Source organism: Siphateles boraxobius, unplaced genomic scaffold (genome assembly GCF_051911475.1).
Source record: "Siphateles boraxobius isolate OS27281-9 unplaced genomic scaffold, OSU_SipBor_1 6, whole genome shotgun sequence".
NCBI classification, from domain to species: Eukaryota; Metazoa; Chordata; class Actinopteri; order Cypriniformes; family Leuciscidae; genus Siphateles; species Siphateles boraxobius.
The window spans coordinates 41,677,501-41,705,000 of NW_027509186.1; the positions used below are offsets into that span (position 1 = coordinate 41,677,501).

General features: G+C 37.9%; 1 protein-coding gene across 1 annotated transcript in view; it reads right to left on the minus strand.

Moving 5' to 3' along the window:
• The window catches only part of igsf11 (immunoglobulin superfamily member 11), a 141,700-nt gene that overhangs the window by 113,624 nt on the left and 576 nt on the right, over positions 1-27,500 (minus strand). The window lies entirely within an intron of this gene.

Genomic DNA, 27,500 nt, shown 5'->3' on the forward strand with positions numbered 1-27,500 from the left:
GAAGAAAACATTAAAAGGCCTATAGACTCCCAGTGATCGTTTATCAATAAAAACGCTAAATTTCAAACTTTAATATTTAATATTTCTCAATTGGTTCTCTCAGACAGCAATGAGATCAAACGCAAAAACATCTCAGATTTTTCTCAAGCGAAATAATCTCACATGATCAACAATATCTCAAACTGTGCTCTAAAGCCAGAGATCTCAATATCAACTCAAACGTTTCTCATAAAATAATAACCAAATGATCTGAGCTGTTATCCACATTAATACTCCATATATTTAGACAGCAATGGGATAAAATGGAGCAAATTAAAAATCTCCTGCATCTCATATTTTTCTCCTGAGAAAATCAACCTAGTAATCTTATCTTTCCTTTAGATTTTCAGAAGACAATGTCTCAAACTGTGCTCCAAAGTCCTCAATTTTTTCATGAGATAAACTATCCACATTAATATTCAATACATTTTAGGGGAAGACACATGAAACAAAGCTGATACTTCATGGAAGTGTATGTAGGAAATATCCAGAGATATGAAAGAGCGAACTTTGAGAAATAACTGTGCTCCAAATCGTTATACAAACTGAATCATATCTCAAAAAAATCGAAAGGTAATAAAAATTCAATGATTTTGAATAAAGTCTAACAAGATCTATAAAAGAGCAATAAAAATGTTCCTCCGAGCATTGCATGATCACTAAACCAGCCAAATCTAAAAGCACATGACAAAGGGATTCACTTTTATGTTTGACTTGTGAAGTCCTTCCTCCCTTTGTTCGTTCTATTAATTTGTTTTGAATAATCCCTGTAATGCCTAAAATCGCAATAAAAAATACAAATAAAAAAAAGCACATGACAAACGGGCCCTAAAGGCAGCGGCCAGCGCGTCATGAAGAGTTTCTGAGGGCCGCTGGAACAGGGAGCCTGTTGTTCCTGGGAAACTCTTCTGCAACGATGCATTCACATGCTAATAAACTGGAACAAAGCACACAAGCCGTGTCTGGCTCCAGAGGCTGCGCTGGGACACATAACCACAGAGACGGCCCTCGATCGCCAGGGAAACGGCTCCAGGACAGGAGGCCTGGCATGGATGAGGGTACGAGGAGAAAGACACAGTATTTACAGCGGGCAGTTTCAGGACAGCTCTCACCAGCCACTCGAGGAAGTTAAAAACAACCCTTTACTGCGTTAAGCACAACTTACTCCTTCACTGAAAAAAATTACTTGTAGGATTTTTTGTATAACTTGTAGGCGCATTTATCATTGACCGCTTATAACAGGTAATCTCAATGTGGTCTGAGATTTGTTACTATGTATGTTTTATATTTTATCTTTTATTCTTTCTTATTTTAATGTAAAGCACTTTGGGCAACCTCGGTTGCATTTAGCAGTGGTATATAAATAAACAAAGACGAAGAAGAAGAAGGATTTACCTGATAAAATCATTGTAACAGTTTGCACAAACACATTGGTAACACTTTACAATAAGGTTCATTAATTAACTACCTTAGTGAACATGAACTAAGAATGAACAATACTTCTACAGCATTTACTAATCTTAGTTAATATTCATTTTAACATTTACTAAATACGAGGGTTTTTTTTAAATCAAAGGTTGTTAACATAAGTTAATGCACTGTGAACTAACATGAACAAACAATGAATAGCTGGATTTTATTAGCTAACATTAACAAAGATTAATGAATACAGTAACAGATGTATTGCTCATGGTTAGTTCATGTTAGTAAATACATTAACTAATGTTGACTAACAAACCTTATTGTAAAGTGTTACCAACACATTTTAAGTCAATTTTACTGCAACTGCTCTGTACAACTAACCTGTTATTATCAAGTAAAGTCTACTTACTATGAACTTAACATTCATTTGGCATTCAATTGACACTTAACAAAGTAATTAAGTAAATATAACTTCATTATTTTAAATTTCACATATAGAATTAAGTAACATCTACTTAACTAAGTTAAGTAAATTTAACAAAATTAACTTATTTCTCAAACAAGATAACACTAAATTAAACCGCACTTTTAAAGTGTATCATTTACTTAGAAACATCTAAGTAAATAAATAATACAATAGATATTATATTCCGTACAGTATCTATATAATAGAAGTAACATAGCACCCGAACACAGAGACCTCAATAATTGGTACACAATACACAATGACGGTAACATTCGATAGATTGTTTTTGAGTATTAATGTGTCATTTTGAGTAGAAAATGTCACAAAATGACAAGTTACTAAACCTACCAACAAAAGCAATGATAAAACGGTATAAATACAGCTGGAAAACAGTGACATATCAACCAACCAATCAATCAATCAATCAATCAATCAATCAAAACTTAACTCTTTTGATAAACCATTTAAAAAAAAGTCAAAACATAAAACCATGAGACAATATGCCTTTTTAAAACTTGAATCTTGAAGAAAACAACCTCTGTTCGCATGATGCAGGATTTTTCACCACAATGACAATCAGCTGATGCTCGTCTAATGGAAGCACACCTGCGTCTAAATCAATGATGTGAGAAAAACACAGAAACGGGCATGAATCCATCAGAAAAACATGAACACGCTTCTCGTGACAAATGGGGACTCAGCAGGAAACAAGATGAGCTGCATGACATCACTTCCTGTTTCATTCTCAGCCCTTATACACACTTTCTGGCGTTGAGTTTTTAATGCAACACGATTTAATGTGATCACTTTAACATTTAATGCAGCAGCGGATAAATATGAAATGAAAATGAACGTAATTCAGATAAAATTGAATATTCCAAGTAAAAGCAAAGGGAGATAATGAATAATGAATAAACTGAAAAAGATAAAACCGGGCCAAAACTGGGGAAAAAAGTTTAAGTTACGGTTTTCGCAGGCCTCTAATGTGCATCTGTGGGATTTTTACACTCCTTTATGGTCCAGCAGGTGGAAATGGTGTGTTTGCCCTAACAAAAAACAAGTTTACTCAAGTGTGCCATTAGTATACTTCTTTTAAACTAAAAACTACTTTGTCTACTTTTTATGTACTTCTTAGAAATATAATTAAAATTAGACTTAAGTATACTTGACTTATACTGACAACAAGTGTCAGATATACACTATATATTATAGTGTATTTCGCCTATAATTGTCTCAATCTTTTCATCAAGATAAACTTAAAAGTATAATTAAGTATTATAAGGATACTTTGTAGTTGTGTTTACTCTTTTGATTGAGTAGCCTATTAAATACTTTTTTCCACATAGATTTACAAACTTACATTGTTTTTAAATATTGATTTGTAAAGAAAATAGATATGTTCCTAATTCTGAGTATCTGAATTGTTGTGTAGTCCACTGGAATTTACTTCAAATCTACTTAAAGTACAGTTAAAGGTATTTTTTAAGAATAAAAATTAAAACCTAGAAAATATATTTATAGTATACTTAAAGTGCAGAAAAAATATACAGTATAAATAGTATACTATAAGTTAGGGGTGTAACGATTCATTCGTCGATTACAAATCCTGACGATGCATATGCATCGATCTTGAAACATGTATTTTGAATCGTGAATCGTTTATTTCGGTCAATATTCGATTTAAAACGCTAAGAATCGAATAATTTGCGATTCTATATCGATTCAGTGCTTTAAAACTTATAAACATTAATTACTACATGCGCGAATTGAGGCGTTGTGCGGCGTCATTTTGCGTCCTCACAGCTCTCACATACTCGCTGCACTCTTACCATCTTTCACTGGATTTCGCTCGCGCTCGGTCCCATAAAGCTCTCATCTACAGATTTTTGAGCAGTTCATGTTTGAGCTCTCCTCAGGACAGCCATTGGTGTTCACATGAGCAGATGACAGCTCTCTATCGAGAAAGCAAGCCATTGATAAAGCTGCCATATCATTGCGCGGGCACTGCTATGAAACAACGCGCTCGTTGCGTGGAAACGTCACCGTTATTTTCTTTAAGATAAGACACTGAAGTTTTACGGAAATGGGTCATACCCGTCCTGAGCAGTTAAAGTAAAACCCCACTTATTCAAGGGTGCGCATTTATTACATGGAAAGAGAAAACGTATAATAGGTGTCTAAAATGCACACGCTTCCGATTAATCATGAATGATGAATGAAATGTAACTTAATGTCGTTGAACTGAACTGATGAAATAACTACAACATTAATTACACTGAAATAAGAGCGCTTGGTTTATCCATCAATCAGATGCGCATTAAAGTTGCATTCGTAATCGTTACTATAGCACAAGTAGACACCCGGCGCGTTTTCTTTCAGAACCACAAGGAAAATGTTCAGTCGGATAAAGAGAACAAAGAGTAGCTATTCCATGAGGAAACGTTAGTTAAGGTTTAGTTGGGAAAGTTCATGGTATTTTTAGTCTCACAATGGAAGGATGTTTAATGTACCAGGAACACTTTAAGGTTGTGTTCCTACAAAATAGTTAGCATGATGAACTAACTATACTTTTAAAGCCTTTTTAAATCTTGGTTTACATTTTTACAAATGCTAATTTATAGGCTTTGGAAATATTTTTTATAATAATAGATTAATTAAAAACTAACATGAACTAACGTTAACAATAGACAAAATGTCGTTAATTTTTTTTTGTTCCCACTCTGACCCCCGAAGGCAGCTGTATAATTCACACCCTGACTAAGACCCATTGGGGGAAGCATTTAAATAATCCTATGAATGCATATAAAAAAATAAGAATCGAATCGAATTATTCGAATCGCATCGAATTTTAATGTGAATCGAATCTTTCTGAATTTGCAAAAATCATTCTTGAATCGAATCGAAAACCTATGGATCGTGAATCGAATCGATTCGCTGCCTACCCAAAGATTCACAGCCCGACTATAAGTATGATATTAAGTTAAATTCAAGAAAACGTCTCGTTTTACTAGTAGATTACTAAGATAATATAATTCAAAGTGTGCTTTCATAAACTAAAAAATGTGCTACAAGTAACTCGTAAACTATCACTATAAGTTCACTTGTATAGTTGCAGTAAAAACGGAAAACGTACACATAAAGTACACTTAAAAGTATACTTTTATACACTAAAAAGTGGGCCAATTCAGTCCATAGTATTGAAACAGTATACTTCTATATATATATATATATATTTACTCTAGTATACTACTAGAAAATTGATATTAGTACATACTACATAAAGTATACTTAAAAATATACTAAATGAAGTATACTTTGTAAGAGTAATCGATTAGTAAAGACAACAAACAAACAAGAGCTTAAACAACAAACAATTTGCGATTGTTGTCTGGAGTGAAAACAACGCATGTTTGGACCTAAAAAAAAAAACATTATCTCAACAGAAAATCTTCATTTCACAAGAACACAGAAAGATCGAATCCACTTCTGCACGTCCATATCAGGTGCAACACTGAGATTTAATATTAGCTTATCTCCAGTCTTTCTCTGTACGCTACACACACAGACTATCAAAGAACTCAGCCTTATGCTAATGTATAATTAATTCCTGCAGCAGTATTTAAATCAGGATTAATTATAATTGAGCTCATTTTCATCGAGTGAGGCCGTGTAATCATTTGAAGGGGAGTCGGGCTTTTATCACACTTTTCTCCGAGTCGTATTTAGAGACGGTAATATCAGGTTTCACGCTCCGGTCGTGTGCTGTAAATGTCTTGAAGTCAGAGCTCAGGGAACGGCTGACGATGTTCGACGTTGTACTTAATTGTTTAACCGGCGTGTTGAAGAGACTCGCTCATTAATGGACTAATACATGCATGAATCAGTCGAAGGGAGACATTTACATGTGCGTTTGTTCTTAGCAAGTGTGCAAATCACATTTAAAAGAACGTGAGAAAGTGAGGGAAAAAACTGTTGAGTCAAGGGAGCTGTGAAAACGAGGAAATATCCAGCTATTCCTAGACGGATGTGAGCTGGGAATAGAAAGAGTATAAAAATACATCCATCACTGTTCGTTTTTACCGTAGAGAGAAACACGCGCTGAAGTTCAGAAGAGTTCAACTTCTTGACAGCAAGAATCGTGTAAAGAGTCACAGGAGAACCTGTGCAATCAGTGCAAAGAGATCTGGGTAACACTTTATTTCACAGTGTCCTTGTTACATATGTTGCATGTACTTACCATAGTAATAACAGTAAATTATGCATAATTACATGCAACTAACCCTCAACCAAATCCTAATCCTACCCTAACCCTATAGTAAGTACATGTAGTTAATTAATATTACTCAATATAATTACACTGTAACAATGACACCTTAAAATAAAGTGTAACTGAGATCCGCTATACTTCACATTAATGATGAGTTGGGTTTGTCTGTAGAAAATGAGAACAGTTTGTCAATGATGTTTATAGTCTGATGACCGACGAGAAAACAACAGCATTAATTATGTATGATGGACAGTCTGAGGAATACAAATGAAGATAAAGATCTGTCACTAACAGCATCATACAGCTTTAGTGATGTATATTATATATATATATACTTCTGAAGGATCATGTGACACTGAAGACTGGAGTAATTATGCTGAAAATTCAGCTTCGATCCCGGGAATAAATTACACTTTACAATGTATTCAAATAGAACAAAGCTATTTTAACTTGTAAATATACTTCACAATATTACAGATTTTACTGTATTTTTAATCAAATAAATGCAGGCTTGGTGAGCAGAAGAGACTTCTTTCAAAAACATTTAAAAATGTTCCCAACCCCAAACTTTTGAATGCTAGAGTATAGTGTACTGTGCAGATAAATATAGTCATTATTAGTACATAGTTAGATTTAGTGATTACTAGTTCAATGTACATAGACATAAAAGTCTATAGGAAGAGAGAACAGGATGATATAAAGACGGATGAATAGAGACTGAGAGAAAGCGGTAGATCAATGTGAGTGCTCTCTGATATATATCAAATCCAGAAATTATCTATAATCTATAAAATCATTGCCCACTAATCTGCTCAGCTGAGCCTGTTTTAGCGGAAGATTTGGCCCGAATGCACAGAGGAGCATTTCCATGTTTGACAAACTATTATCCTTATCTTACACACACACACACACACACGTGTCCACTAAAGCCTCTCCAATAGCCTGAATCTACTTAAAAAAGCCTTTCTGTGCAGGATCACACTAATGGGTCACACAGTAATATCTGCTCTCTGTCTGTGTGTGTGTGTGTGTGTCTGTGTGTGTGTGTGTGTCATTAGTCCTTTCATTATCTTCTTAATGATCTCTGCTCGTACGGGTCAATTTTGGTTCAATTGTGGAGCTGGAATGTCAACGTGACAAAGAGGTGTTGTGCGTTTTATTTCAAACGGCCCTCGTGAGACGCTTTTCGTTAATGTATGCGATTCAGAGGCAGAAACATGAGAGAATTATCTGGTAAAATGGTTGGTTTGAGATGTGCCACGTCCTACAGATGGGTTCCCGAACACATGAAGACAAATGACCTACAACACAAACACACACACACACACATCATTCCAGACCTTTCCTGTGCTTTTACTGTATTTAAAGTTTTACTTGCAATAAACATATCTAATAGTTTATATTGACGAAAAAGTTAAATTTTTTCTGTTTAAATGAGTCATATGATGTAAAAACTGAAAGAAATTATAGATGATATTTACTAACAACAGTTAGTAAGTGGGTCAGTGAATCAGTGATGTTTTTTAGTGACTCTTTCTGCAGGTTACATAGTTTGTAAGTGGTGACAAGTGACCGTTTTTATTAGTGATTCATGCATTCAAATGATTAATTCAAACATGCTAATTCATTAAGGAACGATGGATCACTCGAATGCTTCATTCTAACACACTGATTCAATCAGGAACGAGTCAGTGAATCATTCATTCAACCAATTCGTTCAAACACGTTGATTCATTCAGGAACGACTATCATTATAAGTGAGTCAATGAATCATTCATTCTAACGATTTGTTCAAATACTAGGGATGGGACGATTACCGGTTTCACTATAAACCACGATAAAATGTACTGACGGTTAGTATTATCATTTAAAATTTAATTATCATTAAAACCGTGTTTGATTATTGCGATTTTAATAACATAAATCCTGTCCAGCCAGCAAAAGCCTAATGCAACGCAATGTTGGGGTTTTTTTATTCGAGAAGGAATGGCGGAAGGCGGTGCCCGTGCTCGGGAGATTTTCAGCCTTTTAAGAGGACCAAATCTGAGGTGTGGTCATATTTTGGCTTTTACAAAAGTCCTGAGGGACACTTAATCGAGGATGGACACTCTGTCTGCAGAACATGCACAAAAAAAGCCGCTGCAATTGAGGGAAAAACACTTTAAATCTGCCGCGTCGCAAGGCAAGTTAACTTTCACCTCAATACCAAAACTACGTCTGGGAAATAATTGGGCACAAAATGTTGTTTTGAGTTGAAATATTTTATCTCACTCACTTAAAATAAACGTGAAGCTTCCGCGAAGAAAACTTTGCGTCAAGTGGCTTTGAGCCAAAGACGAATGAACAAGTTCATAATCAAGTCGATTATGAGTGACATTTAAGAGATGATAATATTTAAAATGTGCATAGAGCTGCTTGTTTTATTTGCTGTTTGTTGATTTTTAAATATAAAACTTGTTGAAATGTTTTCAGTGTGAGCATCAGTTCTTTTTGAACACTTTAATCACGTTATAACAAAACCGTGATAATATTGATAATCACGATAATTTTGGTCACTATAATCGTGATATGAAATTTACATACCGTCTCATCCCTATCAAATACACTGAATGATTCAGGAATGAAACAAGTGACTATCATTACGAGTGAGTCAGTGAATCATTCGTTCAACCAATTTGCTTACACACACTGATTTGTTCAGGAACTAAATAAGTAACAATCATCATGAGTGAGTCATTGAATCACTCAAAGAATTCATTCTAAGACACTGTTTAATTCATGAAGAAAACAACCGACTATCACAACAAATGAGTCATTGAATCATTCATTATGAGTGAGTCATTGATTTATTCATTCAACCCATTCACACTTTTATAAGGATAACGAATCTTCCGTCAGTTTAATTACTGCCTATTTTTTATGCAAGAAATCTCAATTAATATTATAAGTTAACTACTAGACTTATAAAATAAACCAGTCATACTGGTGACTATAAGCAAAATCACTCCGGCTATTCCTTCTCTTTCGAGTTGAAATTAATTTAAGATATTCAATCAACCAGACATAAAGCCTCAGCTGCAATTTCAAAACGTCTTCAGAAAGAAATGAGCCATCCGGTTCCCGCATACCCAGCATCCGTTCTTCCTGTGACAGAATGAACAGACTGAAGAGGGAGCGACAGATTTGACAGGACAGATGAGCTTCTGCTGTTCAAGATTTCCATATGGTGGAGAGAAATGAGAGGTATGAATCTTTCTCTGCATAAATCGAGAGGTTATTCGACCTGCAGATGTTCAGAGATGTTCTGACTCCACCCGAACACACAAACAGGTGTACGGTAGACTTTTCTCTCAAGCATGTTTGTTTAGAAGAACAATAGAAGAAAACTCATATGATGTAAAAACTGAAAGAAAATATTCATAAAAGATATTTACTAACAACAGTTAGTTGGTAGGTCAGTAAATTAGTGATGTTTTTTTTTTTTCAGTGACTCTTTCTGCAGATTACATTGTTGTAAGTGGTGACAAGTCTTTATGAGTGATTAATTGATTCATGCATTCATTGAATGATTCATTCAAAAATGCTAATTCATTAAGGAATTAGATAAGCCACTGTCTTTATGAGTGATTCATTGATTCAAGTATCCAAATGATTCATTCAAAAATCCTAATTCAATAAGGAATGAGATAAACCACTGTCTTTATGAGTGATTCATTGATTCATGCATCCAAATGATTCATTCAAAAATGCTAATTCATTAAAGAATGAGATAGGCAACTGTCTTTATGAGTGAATCATTGATTCATGCATTCAAATGATTCATTCAAAAATGCTAATTCATTAAGGAATGAGATAAGCTACTGTCTCTGAATTACACGAATGCTTCATTCTAATACACTGATTCATTCAGGAACAAAACAAGTGAGTCAGTGAATCATTCATTCAACCAATTCGTTCAAACACACTGATTCATTCAGGAACGAAACAAGTGACAATCATTAAGAGTGAGTCAATAAATCATACATTATAACGATTTGTTCAAATACACCAAATGATTCAGGAATGAAACAAGTGACTATCAATACTTGTGAGTCAGTGAATCATTCATTCAACCGATTTGTTTAAATACATTGATTCATTCAGGAACTAAATGGCTGCGTTCGAAATCGCATACAGAAGATTTTTGTCTCAAGTGTGTGTTTAGAAGAACACTAAAACAAAATTAGTGCAGTGGAATAGAAAAATGGTCTCTTAAAATGCTTCTACTGAAATAATAACCTTGGTAATCTCATGTTTCCCTAAAGAGATCCTAACAATGCCTCTCAAACTCTGCTCACTTTGCCAATATACCAAAATCTGCAATCAAAAGTCAGAGATTTCGTTATGAACTCAAACATCTTATATGATTCTTCCAAGACAACCCTCTACAAATGCAAGTAAATCACTCGCATATGTGAGTAAATTTCACTCTGGGCGACTAAATAATGTCTATCATTAGCCATTGGCTAATAAATTCTCAGATTTTACTCACTAGTACATTTTACTCTGGTGTGAAGGCGCACGACTCGCCGTCGCATTTCTCACACACACGCAAAGCGAGAGAGAGAGAGAGTCTGACATACCACGCAAAATCGACGCGCTACATAAATGATATTCTTGTTTGCATTTTCCTGTCAAAAAACGTTCAGAGTTCATCTGGAATTATTCAGCTTCCATATCCCGGTTTCTCCGGTAGTGGGCGGAGCTTATACGTGAACGGCAATCTCATTGGAAGGCACTCATCCCTGTTTTAATTTCAGCAAATCAGTTTGAGCGAACGCTGACAACGTGATCAATATTCATGAACCCAGCAGCTCATGTGTTGTATATTGTCAGTATTAGTAGTAGAATTAGTAGTAAAATTATTATCTTTTAATAATAATTACTATTATGAATTACTTTTTTTTAATTTATTTTTTTACAGAAACACTGAAGGACCAACAATATCTTAAGCACCACCACCAGTCCTAAGTTCAGTTAAAATGACAAATATGCAAATATTCATGCATGATTATCAAGTTTTAGTTCTAATTACTAAAGTTATATCATTAAATAATGCTTGATTATCATAATATAATGCTTGATTGACTAATTTTAAGAGAGTACATTTAGATATTTAAAATGCTGTGCCATTTTACAAAGATAAGCTGATTTGGTGGAATTATATATATATATATATATATATATATATATATATAGGTTATGAAATAGTATCTTAGTCTGGTGAGTAACCGAAAAAAAAAATTACTAGCCAATGGCGATTCTATTGCCATTTGCCAAAGAGGGTTGCAAGAAAAGCTTCTGTAAAAGCTCAAGCCCAGAAAAGAAAAGACCATTCTTCTCCAGAGCCTCAACAAAACAACTGAACAGACACACGTCCACCTGCACTAACGATCTATTTAAATCAGTAACTGCTATTGATTAGATCTAGACTGTAACACAGTGTTCATGTTAACTGCCCACAGCAAGTGTGCTCTGTGGTCAGATATTGATTCCCTGTGATAAAGAGAGAAGGTGTAAATACTAAAGCAAGACAAGATGGGCAGAAAATGACCCTGTTCTTTGCTCAAGCGTCGCCGTACATCTGCTGTTATTTTAAAGCTCAAGGAAACACTGACAGTGAAGAATTGAAACATGAGCTTTAGTGACTTGAATTGGATTGAATATTTATTTAAGAAGCTACAATCTTCGAAGAAAAGGTTCTATATGGAATCTTCAAGGGTTCCGTCCAGCGCCTCATATATAGAACCTTCAATTATGGGATCGTTTTACTGATTTAGTTTTCATTAATTCATTTAGTTTTAATTCATTTTTTATTTAATTCAATTTTAATTAACTTAATTAAACAGCTTGTAAACACGCCCTATCACTAGAAAACTTTTAAATAACACATGAAACATGAAAGTAAGCAATTGTTTAAGACATTTCTCCTTATATAGAACCTTTTTGGTATAAAGAGTTCTTTAAAAATTGAGTCAGAACCCTAGAGCAGGGCTTGAATTTCGTTTTGGAAAATAGGGGGGAAATCCCCCTTTAGGTCATTCTTATGGGGGGGATTTTTTAATTTGAGGGGGGAGTTTTTTTTAGACAATTTTTAAAAAATACGTTTAGCTAAATGTTTGCTCACTCATTGTATTCGTGTTTTTACAATGGGGTAATTTTTTTTAGTTTACACAACAAAAGGAAGCTTGATTTCAATCTTTTGAATTAAATTGAAAAAAGTAGCACAAATAAATACATGAAATAAAGAGAAAAGTTTAGGTCTAACACTAGTATTCAGAAATGCTAGAAACGGAAAAAAGCAATCAAATGTAAAATAACACGGAATAGTCTTTTAGTCCTGTATAATTTGAATACATAGGCTATTAATCCTGATTCCTTACAATTAATGCTATCTTTTGTTGTTTTATATACAATAATGACAGACACATTTTAGGCTACTCTCACTTTAAGAGCTAGTGCACGGATCCACGTTCACATGTTGCGTGTAAAGCGCAGTCCGCGCCACTTTCTCCTCTTTTAAAAAGGGCTCCCTGTTGCTAGGCAATCATGAGCCACGTTCTCCATGAAGACGAAGACGTTTCAGCAAAGGATGAACGCGCAAAAGACGTAACGTGAACGGCCCATACTGTTTTCATTATAGTGTCACATGCATTTTCTTTTTGTATTATTTTTTAAGACATAACCGATTGTGTTTGAGAGGATACTCCCCAAGACTGGAATTTAGACAATGATTTGTGTGCTTTCGACCACTAAAGCGCTATAATTCAAGAAAAATAACTCAGTTTTGTTACTCACGAGCTGTTTGTTAAAATCGCTTGAATGTTTAAATAGGTAAGACTTAAAAAGACGCACAAATTATAAACAATAGTGACGATGCAATGGCCTGATTGTGCAAGTGACATTTCCATCAAATGTCCCGACTCCTGAAACGCGAGAGTCTAGAGTCGCCGCCTGCAGCTGCAGCGCGATTGGCTTGCCTTGTGTAACCTATTTTAAGAGACAGAGAAGACGCGGCATTGGCAGAATCACTCACGCTGTTTGGGAAATTGCGTCTCGCAGAATGTTTTAAAATGACTGATTTGATCTTATTATCTGTTAGGTTAAATTTACTCATAGGCCTACATGCTAGATTGAATGAATGTTTGCGGGAATTTCCCGCATTATAAACGCAAGACCTGCGGGAATGATTAAAATGATGCGCAATACCCGCAATCCCGCACCGAAATTCGAGCCCTGCCCTAGAGTTCTATTTAGAACCACATTGAACTATTTTTCTAAGTGCATTGAATTGTTCTGTGAATTTACATGATACATTCACAAAAACAACACAACCGAGGCATTTTGTTTAAAAAAAATTCTTGGTATCAGTAGTGGATATTGTTTCAGAAAATTCTGATGATAGAACTACATGTTTTTGGTAACATAGAATAAAGTAACAACTTTACAGTTCAGTTTTGATAAATAAAAAAAAACAGTTTAAAAAAAATTATAAACTTCACATTTGAGCCTAATAAACAATTATATAATTGGCCTGAACAAAAATGGCAGACGGGCTAAATTAAAATGCATATTCACCGATTTGCAGAAATCACATGAATCATAGCCATATTTAAATATCAGAACAGTTTGCATGCATGTATAAATCCTTAAAATTGTGGAGATTTTTGCATGGGAAAATCTTGTTGACTTTTATCCAAAGGTGAATTTTGTTTTACTGCAAATCCTCTAAAGAAGGATTTTTTTTTTTTTTTGCTCTTGCATTGAAGCAATATCCAATATAACAAAAACACAGAGAAAAAATTGGACATTAATGACGGCTGCAAACGAGAAAATGAGAAACGAGATAGGAAGGACCTGAATTACTGGACTGTGGTGCTTGCAGCATTACAGCACACACACTATTACTAACACACACCTCTGACCTATTGATTTATATCAGCCTCTGCGATCACATCCACAGAATCACTCGTGACTACAAACAATATCTGGAGTGTGTGTGTGTTTTCTTGCACACAGAATATTTTGACTTGCTTAAATCAAACCTAAAATGGAATGAAATGCAATGTTAACAGATCTTAAAACTAACACTGCTTACATCATCACCAAAAGAGTAGGTGTGTAACAGTATATATCGCAATACAAAAATGCATCAATATGTTTCGTGGGATAGTGACAATAAGTATTGTGTATAGTTCAAGTATTGTGTATAGTTCACCCAAAATGAAAATTACTGTGTGAGAAAAAAATGAAGTTTACAGAGTTTTAGTGTCAGTACCACATTAAACTAATGTTGAATATAATGTATAATAATGCAATGGGGGAATATTTTTGGTGTTAAACGTCTGATGGTACCAGTAAAAGTGACCTACATTATTTTAAATGTATTTAGTCAGTGACAGCAAGTATATTCATCTAAAATAATTCTTTATTTTCCGCTTCAGAATCATGAATATTGTTATTCTGGAGTCTCTATTGTCCGGTTCATTGGGTTTCCAGCACCAAGTCCGAGCCTATTCATTTACACACACAATGTAACACCAAATTTAGCATTTTAATAAACAGTAAATTTTTTTGTAACCTCTTAACCTTTCATCATATGTCTTAAATAATAAAATAATAAATGTTTTGTTACATTTATATAGCGGTTTTTCTGGGTACTCAAAGCGCTTTACATGGAAGGGGGAATCTCCTAAACCAACACCAATGTGCAGCAGCCATAGTGCGCCAGAACACACACACACACACACACACACACACCAGCTTACTGGTGGAGAGGAGACAGTGATGAAGCCAATCAGTATATGGGGGTGATTAGGAGGCCATGATGGACTGAGGCCAATGGGCACATTTGGCCAGGATGCCTGGGTTAAACCCCTGCTCTTTTTCGAAGGACATCCTGGGATTTTTAATGACCACAGAGAGACTTGAAAGTAGGGTTGCAGGATTTGGGGAAAATGTCATATTGCGATTATTGAGGTCAATAATGCATTTGCGATATAATAATAATGGTTTCATGAGTCAACTTGCTTAATTCTCAAGGAAAATGCACATAAAGATTAGTGATAATGCTGAAATGTGTATTTCTCAATTAAAATAAACAAAATTAAATAATGACTTCTTTGCATTACTGCAAACTTGTTATTGTCTCAATAGTACAACAGTATAAAATAAATAGAACAATAAATAAGAACATTTGTATGCTCGTGAAAATAAGATATGTTGTACATTCTGCCCAGGCATTGTGATTGTCAAAACATTTGGTAACTAAACAGAATTTTTTTAAGTTTAGTGACAATATGCTACGATGTTTACATGGTACAACGACTGGTAGGCTACTGTTTTTATTATTGCTTGATCTTGTGATGTGATTCTGATCTTGATTAAATATCGATTCATTTGGATAAATATTAGGTACAATAGATATATGTTAATTTTTCTCAAAAAAAGAAATCTCACCTAATGCTGTAAACATACAGAGAGCCCTGTCAGCTGGTATTATTATTCAAGGTTAAAAATAACAACTTAAATATAATTTTTCCTAGCCTATAATAACAACCTAGCAATATTTTAATGATATAAGTAACATTTTAATAAATATTTAATATAGTGCACATATTTAGCAAAATACTGCTCTCTATATATATTTTGTCTAGCCAACTAATGTGTTATCAAATGGCTTTCCTGAGGTAATGTAACGTTATGTGACATAGCCAATTGTTCTCCAGCGGTTATTGACCTCTGTCCACGGTTAAAAAACACTGATTGATCGATGTTATGTATGAGGCATAAACATTTCTGTAAGTTGTACTGTATCTTTCAACACACCTATTGTTCATTCGTGTTTATTTACTATTAACTAGTAAAGAGTAAGAGATGTTCGGTTCACGACCACGATCACGTCACATTTACGTGAACACTGATCGATCACTGATTGAAAAACACTGATTGATCGATATTATTGTCACGGTGTGGTGTAGATTGAAGAAGACTCAAAGGTACATACAGGCAGGATAACACACACACTAAACATAACTGAACAAAGTAACCTTGATGCTACATAACATAGACGATCAATGACATTAACATAGACGCATGACATTGACGAGAACCGACAAAGACTAACTGAACAGAAGGAGACTAAATACAGATACAAATGAACACTAACGAAGTGAGGACAGGTGACAAAGATGATGACGATGAACAGGTGGGTAATGAGGGAGTGAGTTCAGGTGTGGAGACACGAGGGATTCTGGGAAGTGTAGTGAAGACGAAGGCAGACGGGTGCAGACGAGGACTGTGACAATTATGTATGAGGCATAAACATTCCTGTAAGTTGTACTGTATCTTTCAACACACCTATTGTTCATTCGTGTTTATTTACTATTAACCAGTAAAGAGTAAGAGATGTTCGGTTCACGACCACGATCACATCACATTTACATGCGCCAAAACGCTATTGTTTGAGTTTCGTAATAAAGTTGACAGAATCCATGGAATCCACGCAATTTTCTTTGCGTTAGGAAATAAATGTGTGTCGTGAGAGCGTGTGAAATGTGTCGATTGCGTGAGTCTCACACTGAATGAGTGAGAGATGGCAGCCCTGATCTCTCTGCTCAGCGTCGGTTATCTTATAGCCAGAATATCACCATATAACACAGGTATTATTTAAGGCTGTCACTTTACGTTCGAAAATCGATTGCACAATCGATCGGACCAACCAACACAAGTTTCGAAAACGAAAATAGGGAATCGATTTTAACTGCCTTTTTTTTTTTAACCAAAAATGTGTTTTAGGTAGACAGATCAATACAGTACACAGAACATGTAGGATGTTGGAAAATAACAATGTCTTTTCTGTTAACCAAATGCTTTTTAATATTCGCTATTACTTCAGTGCAAGTGAACAAGCGCGCCGTTATTTGTTGCTTAGTGACGTGTGTTTTCAAGCAAGCCAGAAATGCGCAGATTCTGCGCAATACACTGTATTTAATATATCATGAGGACTCACAAGTTGCGTATTTGCGCTAAATCCACGCAGATTTGGCTTACACGAACTTCCCCAGCAAAGTGAGTAAACATAGAAACAGCCAAATTGGCTCGTGATTTGACACCGTTACCCGCAAAAATTCATTTTTATCCAAATTTGGCAGGTGTTAATTTCAATCCTTGAATGTTGCACTCCTGTTTGTCATTGTGCAAAAAACTTCACGCCAATAAATCATCAGAAATATTGCTGACTTGTGCGCGTCTCAGGCGCCCTCTTTACGTTCGTCCTAATGCCTGTTAGTTGTCCGTGGATTTGCCAATATTTGGTGTTGAAAATGGAAACGTCTTTAGACATGGAAAAATCGATTTTACAATCGATTCAATTAACACATTATGTCTCAAAAATCGAACAGGATTTTTTCACAAAAGTGACAGCCCTAGTATTATTATTTCTGGCCACCAGTTCACGCGCCACACATGCCACTGCCTAAACTGAAACTGACTGCTCTTATTTTTATTAGCGGTGTAAAAAATGTGCAAACCGCTTTCAGAGAGAATGGGTTGTCATCTCCACACATGCATTTATTTATTTCATAAAATCGCAGCATTTTGTGTTATATAATCGCATAGGCTTGACATCGTGATTGCGATGTGATTAATCGTGCAGCACTACTTGAAAGTATTGCAATAATATTGTATCGTGAGTTCACTATCGTGATATGTTTCGAATCGTGACATGAGGGTATAGTTACAACCCTTACAAAACACAGGGCTCGAATTTCGGTGCGGGATTGCGGGTATTGCGCATCATTTTAATCATTCCCGCAGGTCTTACGTTTATAATGAGGGAAATTCCCGCAAACATTCATTCAATCTAGCATGTAGGCCTATGAGTAGATTTAACCTAACAGATTATAAGATCAAATCAGTCATTTTAAAACTTTCTGCGAGACGCAATTTCACAAACAGCGTGAGTGATTCTGCCAATGCCGCGTCTTCTCTGTCTCTTAAAATAGGTTACACAAGGCGAGCCAATCGCGCTGCAGCTGCAGACGGCGACTCTAGACTCTCACGTTTCAGGAGTCGGGACATTTGATGGAAATGTCACTTGCACAATCGGGCCATTGCGTCGTCACTATTGTTTATAATTTGTGCGTCATTTTAAGTCTTACCTATTTAAACATTCAAGCGATTTTAACAAACAGCTCGTGAGTAACAAAACTGAGTTATTTTTCTTGAATTATAGCGCTTTAGCGGTCAAAAGCACACAAATCATTGTCTAAATTCCAGTCTTGGGGAGTATCCTCTCAAACACAATCGGTTATGTCTTAAAAAAATAATACAAAAAGAAAATGCATGTGACACTATATTGAAAACAGTATGGGCCGTTCACGTTGCGTCTTTTGCGCGTTCATCCTTTGCTGAAACGTCTTCGTCTTCATGGAGAACGTGGCTCATGATTGCCTAGCAACAGGGAGCCCTTTTTAAAAGAGGAGAAAGTGACGCGGACTGCACTTTACACGCAACATGTGAACGTGGATCCGTGCACTAGCTCTTAAAGTGAGAGTAGCCTAAAATGTGTCTGTCATTATTGTATATAAAACAACAAAAGATAGCATTAATTGTAAGGAATCAGGATTAATAGCCTATGTATTCAAATTATACAGGACTAAAAGACTATTCCGTGTTATTTTACATTTGATTGCTTTTTTCCGTTTCTAGCATTTCTGAATACTAGTGTTAGACCTAAACTTTTCTCTTTATTTCATGTATTTATTTGTGCTACTTTTTTCAATTTAATTCAAAAGATTGAAATCAAGCTTCCTTTTGTTGTGTAAACTAAAAAAAATGACCCCATTGTAAAAACACGAATACAATGAGTGAGCAAACATTTAGCTAAACGTATTTTTTAAAAATTGTCTAAAAAAAACTCCCCCCTCAAATTAAAACCCCCCCCCCATAAGAATGACCTAAAGGGGGATTTCCCCCCTATTTTCCAAAACGAAATTCAGGCCCTGAAACAGTATTGCAAAAATTGTAATTGTTTTCAAACATTTTTCCCAATCTCTTCCCTAGTCTTCCAATGGTCAGTCAAACAGATAATCGGGTCCCAAAAGGCAAATGCAGCTGTGTCCTCAAACACACAGAACAATGTTTAATTTCAGTCACGTCTAGTGTTGTAATGTCTGTCTGTGTTCCCCCGGTCTTTGTGCTTTTGGTTCAGTCCTGTTCAGTTTTCCCGCTCCTCGTTTGTGTTCATGTATACCACGCCCCCTTGTTATCTTGTTTAGCTTGTTTGGCCTTGTATTTAAGCCCTGTGTTTCAGTCCAGTCTTTGTGAGTTCTTGTTGTTGTTGTACCTTGATGTTGGTGGTTCTGTTCCTGAGTCTTGTGCCCTTGCCAGAGTCTTTATGTAGTTTGAGTTTATTAAATAAAGTGTGCTGCAATTGGATCCTGCTTCCTCCTTGCTTCCACCTCATCATAACAGAAGAACTCACCAAACTATGGATCCAGCAGTTGTCCACAACCAGGTACTAAGAAGGTTTCTAGCCTCTATGTTTCAGGATGGCCAGCTGATCGAGAAGTATGTGAGGGACTTTTTGAACTGCTGCCATCTGGGATCGCTTAATGACTTTGAGCTCATGGACCTGTTCTGGAGCGGGCTGGATGCGGATATCGCGCAACTGATGCCGGATGATTATACCGGTTGGACCCTAGAGGGATATATTGACCTGGCCCTTTACTTGGGGGGTTCGGCATCTACGGTGGGCTTGGCTGATGAAGCACCCTGCCAGTTCACAGTATCCCTGGAGCCTATCCACGTCCAGCCAGAGACCGACCAGCCAGAGACCGACCAGCCAGAGACCGACCAGCCAGAGACCGACCAGCCAGAGACCGACCAGCCAGAGACCGTCCAGCCAGAGACCGTCCAGCCAGAGACCGTCCAGCCAGAGACCGTCCAGCCAGAGACCGTCCAGCCAGAGACCGTCCAGCCAGAGACCGTCCAGCCAGAGACCGTCCAGCCAGAGACCGTCCAGCCAGAGACTGTTCTCGTCACGTCTTCCCAGTCAGAGACTGATCACGCCACGCATGCGCCGCCTGAGCCCTCAATGACCGCAACACTGGCCATTATGGCCACAGCCATGTGGTGTGTGTGGGCTACGCACACACTTGAGCCGGTGTCCGCTGATCCTGCGCCAGAGCCCGCTGATCCTGCGCCAGAGCCCGCTGATCCTGCGCCAGAGCCCGCTGATCCTGCGCCAGAGCCCGCTGATCCTGCGCCAGAGCCCGCTGATCCTGCGCCAGAGCCCGCTGATCCTGCGCCAGAGCCCGCTGATCCTGCGCCAGAGCCCGCTGATCCTGCGCCAGAGCCCGCTGATCCTGCGCCAGAGCCCGCTGATCCTGCGCCAGAGCCCGCTGATCCTGCGCCAGAGCCCGCTGATCCTGCGCCAGAGCCCGCTGATCCTGCGCCAGAGCCCGCTGATCCTGCGCCAGAGCCCGCTGATCCTGCGCCAGAGCCCGCTGATCCTGCGCCAGAGCCCGCTGATCCTGCACCAGAGCCCGCTGATCCTGCGCCAGTCCTGTTCAGCCCAGAGTTTCCTTCACCGCTGGTCCTGCCCAGCCTAAAGCCCTCTTCACCGCTGGTTCTGCCTTTTTCTCCTGAGCCGGTGCCTTCTCCAGGCTACGACCCCGTAGCTACCCCCAAGAATTTTTTGGGGGGGGGCAGTAGGCCACCACCATGGCCACCCGAAGGGTCCTCTCCAGCACGGCCGCCCGAAGGGTCTTCACCGCCGTGGCCGCCCGAAGGGTCTTCACCGCCGTGGCCGCCCGAAGGGTCTTCACCGCCGTGGCCGCCCGAAGGGTCTTCACCGCCGTGGCCGCCCGAGGGGTCTTCACCGCCGTGGCCGCCCGAGGGGTCTTCACCGCCGTGGACGCCCGAGGGTCCGACAGCTCCGCCCTGGACGCCCGAGGGTCCGACAGCTCCGCCCTGGACGCCCGAGGGTCCGACAGCTCCGCGTTGGACGCCCGAGGGTCCGACAGCTCCGCGTTGGACGCCCGAGGGTCCGACAGCTCCGCCCTGGACGCCCGAGGGTCCGACAGCTCCGCCCTGGACGCCCGAGGGTCCGACAGCTTCGCCCTGGATGCCCGAGGGTCCACAGCCTGCTCCGCCCTGGTCACGCCCTCAGCCTGCTCCGCCGTGGCCTCGCCCTCAGCCTGCTCCGTCGTGGACACGCCCACAGCCTGCTCCGCCCTGGCAGTCTGTTCGTCCAGCTCCGCCCATGTTCCATGGCCCAGGTCCGCCATCGCAAGACCCCGGTCCCGTTCCCTGCACGGACCTGGCCCGCCATCCCTCCCCCGGTACCGCCTCCGCTCCACCACCCTCCCAAACTATGTCTCTAGTTTTGATGGGCGTCGGGAGCCGCCCATAGAGGGGGGGCTATGTTGTAATGTCTGTCTGTGTTCCCCCGGTCTTTGTGCTTTTGGTTCAGTCCTGTTCAGTTTTCCCGCTCCTCGTTTGTGTTCATGTATACCACGCCCCCTTGTTATCTTGTTTAGCTTGTTTGGCCTTGTATTTAAGCCCTGTGTTTCAGTCCAGTCTTTGTGAGTTCTTGTTGTTGTTGTACCTTGATGTTGGTGGTTCTGTTCCTGAGTCTTGTGCCCTTGCCAGAGTCTTTATGTAGTTTGAGTTTATTAAATAAAGTGTGCTGCAATTGGATCCTGCTTCCTCCTTGCTTCCACCTCATCATAACATCTAGTGGATTCAACCTACAAATGGATTATTATTTTGTCTCTGCATATTAAAACTGGGTATACAAGACATCGTTCTAAAAAAAAATTGCACTGTCACGTTGTCAGTGTTTCAAATATTTAAATAAAGCTTCCAACGTCGAACATTCTTAATCCTCTAGAATTACAGGAATTCCATAAGCTGAGTGATGTCACAGACAGATGTCTCCAAAAGACGTCTCGGAAATTCGTCTCTGAGAACAAACACTGCTTCACTATTATCAGATGTTTGCTCTTAAAAATAAAAGGATCCAAAATGCCAAAGCAGGACCATTTTTGGTGGATAGTTCCTATAACTACCCAGCAAGCAATTTTGCAATTAAAAGACGTCTAATAGTCGTTTAATAGCTAAATCGTGACTACAGATTGACCATGACCATATCATGACACTGATATCTTGTAGATATTATTGACATTGGTAACATGATGGGATATCAACCATCTCATGCGTTACCTGGCCAAAAACTACAATGAATCAGTTTTGACTATAAGTGGGTAAAATAGCATAGAGCAGGTCAAAGAAATGAAACACCTAGTAATCACTGTTTACTTTGCTTACATATATCTAGAAAGTTATTTTGGCAAAAACGACATGTAGCCTAACCATATTCAAGGTTATTTTGGCTAGAAGTGGGTTACCTAGTGAAAAAACCCCAACTGAAAGGCTCTTTGGGAAACCAAAAATGCTTCTTATCGCATCACTACGAAAACAAAACCCATTTTTGTAACCCTTATTAGAAGTAGAAGAGTTTTCCACAAGAACTTTGACTTGAAACAGACTTGAATCTCTGTCGACTCTAACATTTTAGTCTGAGACCAGGTTGTACACCTGGAGGAGATATAACAGTACAAAGGAAGAAGTGTGACTTCACGACTCAAAGGAGAAGTGTGTTATCATCTCCAGAGAGAGCTACTCCACTCGAAAGCCAGTTCATTTACAGCCATAGTAAACTCACAAATCTTAATCATTGTGTTATAAAAACAGATCATTGCATCCTATTTCTTTTGCTATCCACAATCTTTTTTTTTCACCATTTTTGGTGGCTAGTTCCTATAAATACCCAGTGCACAAAACCTAATTGAAAGGCTCTTAGGGGAACCAAAAATGCTTATTTTATCGCATCACCAGGAAAACCCAATTTTGTAGCCCTTATTAGAAGTGGAAGAGCGCTTTTCCCAAAAATTTTGACTTGAAATAGACTCGAATCTCTAAACCAGGTTGTACAACTGGAGGACCAGCTCTTGGAGATATAGGCCTAAAACTACAAAGGAAGAAGAAGAGGAAAAAGAATAAAGTGCTCTGGAATCACTGAATATCTGAGTCTCTGATCGGCCCAGTTCCTGAAAGAACAGTTTTCTTTAAAAGACGCGACTCAAAGGAGAAGTGTGTTATCATCTCCAGAGAGAGCTACTCCACTCGAAAGCCAGTTCATTTACAGCCATAGTAAACTCACAAATCTTAATCATTGTGTTATAAAAACAGATCATTGCGTTCTATTTCTTATGCAATCCACAATCTTTTTTAGGTCACGAGCCACCGGTTGAGAAGCCCTGAACTAGCCAGAGGTGTTTTAGCTGGACTCTAGTGAGATGTGTGTGTCGTGGTTAGACCTTTATCCCACCGCTGACCTCACGTCTGTTGAAGGTGACCCTCCATCTCGCTCAAAAATCTCGTATCATTTATTCATTCCTCATCTCCAAACCCAAGGATGGCAGGCGTCCTATACCGTCTCTCTCTCTCTCTCTCTCTCTCTCAGGCACTTTGCTAGCAGTCCCAATGGTCGTTTAATTTTTGAGCGGATATTTTTAGCTGAAGATAATCGAGGTGGAAACTTCCATCTGTCCTCTGCATATTCCAGCTGCTCCGCTTTTCAGCGGGAAAAAGGAAATCAAAGGAAAAAGCATTATCATTTTGACCACTCACTTTTGTTCAAACGCAAAAGAATAAGGGGAAAGTTCCCAAAATTAAAAAAAATGTTTTAAATATGGCCATATTTGGAGTTTTTACTTAGTGCCAAAAAAGTGAATAAAGAAAGAAACTTTTTTTATGTTTAAGTTGATAGGATCACTGCATATTTAAATAGTCTCTAATCAAGACATGCTCTATTAAAAAAAGCTGAAATAAAATAAAATAAAATTTTAGAATAAACTTCGTTAACTGAAAAAAAAATAAGTGGAAGTACTATATTACCAAACCTAAAACTGAAATTAAAAAAATTAAACCTAAATAGAATAAAAATGGTAAAAGCACCTAACAAAATGATAAAAACTTCAAATGAAAACTGAAAATCTAAAAATAAAAGCTGCATATTGTAATAGTATATAAAAAATAATACTAACACTAGTTCCCACAATGTCTGACCAATGTACTTTTCTAGTAACTATTTTAATTTACTTAAACTTGAAGTTTCTTAAAAATAATTTTATAGAAACTGCACTCAGAAAGAGACAATGAAAATCCAGCTTACACTACATTATTCGCCATAGAAATTTCCAACAGATTTTATGATTGGAAATCACAATTATATAATAAATCTAATATATTTATATTACAATGAAAAAGAAAGAATATATATTGTGGGAAAAAAATCTAACCTAATTTTAACCTGAGCAACTTTCTTCCTATCCTTGAGAAAACAATCTGCACAGTTTATATTTAATTTTTATGTAAATTCAGTTTGGTTTGATTCCTAAGTGAAGCTGCATTCGGCTCAGGGTCAAAAAGTGCAGCACGGCTTCGGATGAACTTTAATAGTCAGGATTGATCTGTTCGCTGGTGTGGCTCCTGAACCCCGAGGCAGAGCGATACTCAAGCAGAGAGAAACCTCTCTCTCTCTTTCTCTCTCTCTCTCCTTCAAAACACTGAGCCCAAATCATTCATTTCAGCTCAGACCTCTGATGACGACTTGGTCAGTTGGCAGTGCATAACTCTGTCTCAATCGATCTATCTACTTTTCTTTGTAAAGTTCGGTGTGGCACGGTCATTTTTTCCTCTCATGCCCTCAAGGTACCTTCATGTGGCCATTTCCTAATGGCAGAAGATGCAAAATTAATGACTGAAGATCCGGCGATCATGTGCAAGGACGTGTCTCTAAACTGACAGTGACAGCGGCGCAGGAAACACAGCGAACTCAGGACGACCGAATATAAAGACAACCCAGTTTCCGACGGCATCTGTGGGATAACCTGAACCCGACCCGTCGCACAGGCTCTCATGACACTTTACAACCGTGTTTAAAGTGAATCTCACTCAGTGAGCCGCTCCTGAACAGAACTAAACACCTGGAAGTGCTCTGTAAATGGATCCTGCACCAGGGATGACAACATTGCGTATTTGCTCAGAGGGATGTAGCAGCAAATACTATCACAAACATGCATGTATTAATGAGACATGTCTGGATAGATGTACACATTCAGGGCTGTTATCTCATCGGCTTAACGTCTACATGCTTTACACACAGAGAGAGAGAGAGAGAGAGAGAAACTATGTTAAGTAGAGGTTGAATTAGGCCAGCGTCAAAGTGTACGGTACAGAAAAATTAGAGACTTACATTGTCTCTATTCCTCATGTGAGCAAGAATAAGCATCATAGCTATTATAGGGATGCACAGATATTAACATTTAATAACAATAATTCTTTATATTTGAACGCCGATAACGGCCAATAAATCGAAAACCAAATTTTTATATAATTTTTGGAGCCTGATTACGAAAACAAAAGTCTTATCATTGAAGCCATGTCCCAAGCACACAATTATAATGATCCTCTCATTATGGTTTTATGTAGCCGATATGAAAGTCTTGAGCTACACATGTTGCACTTCACTCTATTTTCCTTTTTTGAAGTGATTTTAATCATATTTCAAGCAATCATGTTGAACAGTGCGCATCTGAAGTGTCAGCTGAAGGAAATAATACATTATTTTTCGGCTTTAACATATCGGCCAAATTTTCTTATCGGGCCGATAACATTAAAAATGATCATATATCGGCCGATATCGATAGGAAATCCTGTGCAATCGGTTGCAAGATTTCAGGAAACATGTTTGACAACAGTACACTTTTTTTTTACTTTTAATCAGTCAAAATCAATGTAGAAAAATGTTGACCTAATAATTATATTTTGTTCCTATCCTTGAGAAAACAATCTGCAAAGTTAATTTAAGAAATGCATTTTTATGCCAATTCAGTTTGGTTTGATTTTGAAAGGAAGGGACAGACAAAAAGTGCAAGCGACAACCAACTTTTTTTGTGTACATGTAAAAAAAAATAGGTTTACACTTTATTTTAAGGTGTTTGTGTTACAGTGTAATTAAACATTTCAGTACTGAATAATAATAATTAACTACATATACTTACTATATGGTTAGGATTAGGGTTAGTTGCATGTAATCAAGCACAATTTATAGTCATTACTATAGTAACAACGTGTACTTTAAATTAAAATAAAGAGTTACCAAAGTTGCTTGCACTTTTTTGTCGCTGCGTTGAATGCAACTTCAGTTCATAATCGACTGAATAAAAAATAAACATTGCAGATTGTTTTCTCACGCACACTAAAGAGTAGGGATGAATGCATATTCAGACACGGACAATGTTTTGCATAAATTAAAATTCAACTAACGAATTAAACTGCTCTGGATCATGAAATGATCTTGAAATTCCGAAAAAACAAGAAAAAATAAATGAACACCACTTTTTCACAACAGATGCATCCTTAAATGACAGAGAACGAATGCACAATCCCAGACTATATGACTGGAGTTTGACACTATTTGGGTGATACCTGTATGTCATGTGGGCCAACATATGCACATCACCCCAATTCCATAGAGGATGGTACAGTGAAAGTGTGTGTGTGTGTGTGTGTACGTGCATCAGACTGTCAGAGAGCGTCACGTGGAGCAGTGCTCTTCATAATCTGGTTGGATTACGGCTCTCAGACCTGCGCCGTCTGGCCCGTCCGTGAGTCCTCGGCCACCATGTATCCGCTTCATGTCCATCCTGACCCACTCACAATTTCACAGCGTCCAGCTATGTGTTGTTCGGATCTCTCTCACACACACACACACACACACACACAGAACAGCTGCACTTTGCATGCCACAAAATATGCATGCAATCAAACCCCAGCAGTGTGTGTCAGTGAGTGTGTAAGACATTGAAAGCCACTGAAAGTCAGGATGTGAGGATTATGGGAAATTTGGTGTGTATCACAAAAAAGGGCATGACAGTTGTCAAACTTTCTCTAACATCTTTCAAATGTTGAACTGCTCCCAAAACCTTCTTTATATATAAACTCTTCCTTTTAAATATACAAATGTGTAATTAAAAAAAATGTCTACGAATTTATAAAACTTAAACCTTGTTTACATTCCTAGTATATGCAGGACTTTGTGACGTCACGCAGGCACACGGCAATTTACTAGTAAGTTAGCCCAAACAATTTGCAGCACTAAATAATAAATGAAAAAGTAAATAAAACAAAGTG